Consider the following 5,000-nt stretch of genomic DNA (forward strand, 5'->3'; position numbering starts at 1 on the left):
GTTTTGATTTGTTACATCACCCCCCCCCCTCCCCCTCCCCCCTCCCCCGCTTGAAAGTGAAAGCCTTTTGTATAAGTGTCTGCGTCTACCGTGATGATGAAAAAGCACATCACTTGCTTGCCAATGCTGATGCCTTATTGAATGCCAGAGAGTTTAATCTGGCTAGTTCTGGCCTTTTCATTTTCTCATCGCGTATACCTACAGTAAAGAGGTAGGACTGTAGTTTAGTACTGTAGTTTAATCAGTCTGGTTCTGGTCTTTTCTCATCGTGTAGACCTATGGTATAGAGGTAGGACTGTAGTTTAGTTGGCAGTTCCAGTAGCACTGTAGTTAAACACTGTAGTTTAACACTGTAGTTTAGTACTGTAGTTTAGTACTGTAGTTTAACACTGTAGTTTAGTCCTGTAGTTTAGTACTGTAGTTTAACACTGTAGTTTAGTACTGTAGTTTAACACTGTAGTGTAGTACTGTAGTTTAACACTGTAGTTTAGTACTGTAGTTTAACACTGTAGTTTAGTACTGTAGTTTAGTACTGTAGTTTAGTCCTGTAGTTTAGTCCTGTAGTTTAGTACTGTAGTTTAGTACTGTAGTTTAGTCCTGTAGTTTAACACTGTAGTTTAACACTGTAGTTTAGTCCTGTAGTTTAGTCCTGTAGTTTAACACTGTAGTTTAACATTGTAGTTTAACACTGTAGTTTAGTACTGTAGTTTAACACTGTAGTTTAGTACTGTAGTTTAACACTGTAGTTTAACACTGTAGTTTAGTACTGTAGTTTAACACTGTAGTGTAGTACTGTAGTTTAACACTGTAGTTTAGTACTGTAGTTTAGTACTGTAGTTTAGTACTGTAGTTTAACACTGTAGTTTAGTACTGTAGTTTAGTACTGTAGTTTAACACTGTAGTTTAACACTGTAGTTTAGTACTGTAGTTTAACACTGTAGTTTAGTACTGCAGTTTAGTCCTGTAGTTTAGTCCTGTAGTTAAGTTGGCAGTGCCAGTAGGACTGTAGATTAGTAATAATAATAATAATAATAATAATAGTAATTATAATTATAATTATAATAATAATTTATAATAATACTTTTATTGTATAGCACTTTTCCTGCAAACGTTGCAGCTCAAAGTGCTTTAATGTTATGTAATCATCATTTAATTATTTTGTCATTTAAAGGCAATATTAAAAAGATGGGTTTTTAGTCTAGACTTGAAAATATTTGCTGAGGTTGCATCCCTAATGTAGTACTGTAGTCTAGTACTGTAGTAGTTTAGGACTGTAGTTTAGGACTGTAGTTTATTACTGTAGTTTATTACTGTAGTTTATTACTGTAGTAGTTTAGTAGTGTAGTAGTTTAGTAGTGTAGTAGTTCAGTACTGTAGTTCAGTACTGTAGTCTAGTTGGCAGTGCCAGTCGGAGGGCTGCTGAGGTGACAGTAAAGCACTGCAGTGGGCACAGAGCTGTGAGCTGGGATGTCTGGCTACCCTGCCCTGCCTGCTCTGAGCTGCATACACACACACACACACACACACACACACACACACACACACACACACACACACACACGCACACACACACTCTCCATTGCTGCGCTGCTCTGACAGTGGTGGATGGTGTTTGGCTCACTGCTGGGACTGATACAGTAAATACACCCTTCTGCCATCCTTCCTTTTCCTGCTCCGCTCCCTCACGCCCTCCCCCCCCACCCCCCTCTGGTCAGCGCCACAAAGCAGAAGCAGGGACAACGTCAAACACAGGCTCCCCGAGGCGGCCATGCTGAGACCAGCTGAATGTGTTCAAGTACAAATCTGACCAGGCGTGAAATGTTTGTCATTCAATATGCAGTACATGGAGATAGATATAGGTAGATAGATATCGGTAGGTAGATAGATAGATTGATAGATTGATAGATTGATAGATAGATAGATAGATAGATAGATAGATAGATAGATAGATAGATATATAGATATATAGATAGATAGGTAGGTAGGTAGATAGATATAGGTAGATAGATATCAATAGATAAATATAGATAGATAGATAGATAGAGACAGACAGACAGACATTTGACCTTTGACCTTGTTCTGTACATATCATACTGTACATATCATATATGATATTCATCGTATGTATATTCACTTTTAGATTCACTGTATAGCTCATACTGTAATACCTTGGTTGACATTATCATGTTTTTTACACTAACCACTATTAACATCTGGTTAGGGGCCAAACTACATTTCTTGGTCTCAGTACTTGTACTCTGTGCAATGACAATAAAGTTGAATCTAATCTAATCTTATCTAATCTAATCTAATCTGATTAATACACTCTTTTGTGCTTTGAGAAGAAACACCTATAGTGTGTGTGTCAGCGGCGTTGGAGTGGGAGGTCCGATACAAGCAGCTGAAGTGTCTTGAAGAGTCTGTGTGTGTGTGTGTGTGTGTGTGTGTGTGTGTGTGTGTGTGTGTGTGTGTGTGTGCGTGTGTGTGTGTGTGTGTTTGTCAGTTCTCTCTGTGGAAGTAAAGAAGTTGCTTTCTCGGCAGAGGCGTTGCAGAGGTGTGACTTTCCACCACTACTTTGCTGCTGAGTCACTGTGTGTGTGTGTGTGTGTGTGTGTGTGTGTGTGTGAGTGTGTGTGTGTGTGAGTGTGTGTGAGTGAGTGTGTGTGTGTGTGTGTGTGTTTGTGTACGTGTGTGTACGTTCAACACATCTGAGGCTGTTCACACACATTGACAAACACTTGAACCTGCTGACACGCACACACCGAGACACACACACACACACGCACACACCGAGACACACACACACACACACACACACACACACACACACACACATACGAAAACACACACACACAAACACACACACACAAACACACACACACACACACACACACACACACACACACACACTACCCCAACCTACTCAAGCCTACTCATAAATACAGAGGGTGGAATCTGAACTTGAGGTCCGTAAACATAAATCGATTTACGCAAATGTCAGAGTTGCGCGTGCGGAACTTGAATTATGAATACACCCTAAAAGAAAGTCTGTATTTAGTTTGTCAGGGTTGAGCCAACCAAGAGTATGCCATACACCCCCCACCGACCCAGGGTAGAATCCTGCAGTTACACCTGGCCCCCTAAGGTGCAGCGACCCAGGTAGTTGGGGGCCTTAGGGATATTTTTGTGCAAATTTGTGCAAAAGCACAACAAAAAGGCCCCCAACTAAGGGTAGAATCCTACTTTATATCCACACACCACAAGTCACATTACCATACAGATCTCCCATTGACACCAATCAATACATTAATCAATACATCAATCAATACGTTTCATTTGATTTACTAGGATCCGCATTAGCTGATGCAAAGCACCAGCTACTTTTCATGGGGTCCACACAGAACATACAAGAAATCATCACAAAACATATACAGTATAACAAAGAAGAAAATCATCAAGATTCATCAAGATAAATGAATCAACATTAATCAATACATCAATCGATACATGATTTATGAGAGTCAGTTTGGGATGTTGATCTCAGATTAGAATTTGGCCCAAAAGTGTTCATATTATTCATGAAGTAAAATTACCACTTGTGCGATGGCAGAGCTAATTTGTTGACATATGGTAGTAAAAATGATAGCAAAGATGGTAGCAAAGATGGCAGCAAAGATGGTAGCAACGTAGATAATGAAATATAATTTGAAGAAGAACAACTATACGTTTTGAACTCCAGAATTGAAAAGGGGGAAGAAAAGATAAATAGACACATACAAAAGATACAGTAATGAAGAGAAAGAAAGACGTGACAGGTTTGTGAAATATGCTCTCTCAGCTCTTGCAGAGTGTCCTGTCAGTTGCGAGTTGCGGCTGTGTTGGTGTCAGCGTGGTCATGTTCGCGTGTTCACGTTAGCGTGGTCGTAGGACAGTGTCTGGGGTTGGTAAAGAATCAGCAGAAACACTCTCAATGTTCCTCTTCAAGCTGGCCTCAAGAAAACATCCTTCTAGTTACATTACTTTTACAGTTTTTCTCAATTGCTTTGGTGCATTTCTCTGATCAGAATTGAAATTCTCATAACTGTTAGTTCAACCTGATAACATTTTCATTTGCTTATGTCATGTCAGTCAAAATGAACTATACTTTTGGATGCTGAATAGTCATTCCCTATAAAACTAATCGTCCTCATTTCATTGCTTGAGTCATTACATCCAAAACTGTTGAACAAGTTGTCAAAATCTGTCAAGCAAATTGTATACATTTCTTTATCATTTTTTCCTGAAAAAACTATTTATCTCGGGTGAACCTCAGCTTTCACTGATGAGGAGGAGTGTGTGAAGCATTAATTGTAACCAATGATAAGCCACTTACCCTCAATTGGCAAGCATATATGAACCGAGCAGGACATAGTGTGTACCATTTTGACAATACTGTGACACAGAAATAGAAGGTCAGCATCGTGGAAGAGGGGCGAGGATGCAGGGAGGAAGGGGAAGGGGACAAAACAGGGGACGAGGAAGAAGAGGCCAAGTACATAGGCAGATTCCTGGTGAAATTAGGGCTACAATTGTGGACCATGTTGTCAATCACGGCCTCACAATGGCTGAGGCTGGCCGAAGGGTGCAACCAAATGTTGGGAGAACCACTGTAAATTCAATTATTCAAGCATTTTGTCAGGAGAACAGGTGTGTATATTGGACAGTAATTCAGCACTAAATCTGCACTGCACTACTGTCATTGTGTCATACATGAAGCCTACAGTGGGACAAGAACTTTTTACATTTTACATTTAGACTTACAGCTTTACTGCAGCACAGATTTACTGTATTGTAGTGTAAAGTAGTGTTACAGTAAAGATTTGCCATATTTACAGTATGGTACTGTACTGCAGCATTTTACAAGTGGGAAGCACTGTTATTGTACACTACAGTAATATGGGTTAAAGCAGTGTATCTCATGTTTACTGTACATTACTGTAATTTTACTCTGCACCACATAG

The sequence above is a fragment of the Nansenia antarctica genome (genome assembly GCF_963989245.1).
Source record: "Nansenia antarctica genome assembly, chromosome: 2".
NCBI lineage: Eukaryota > Metazoa > Chordata > Actinopteri > Argentiniformes > Microstomatidae > Nansenia > Nansenia antarctica.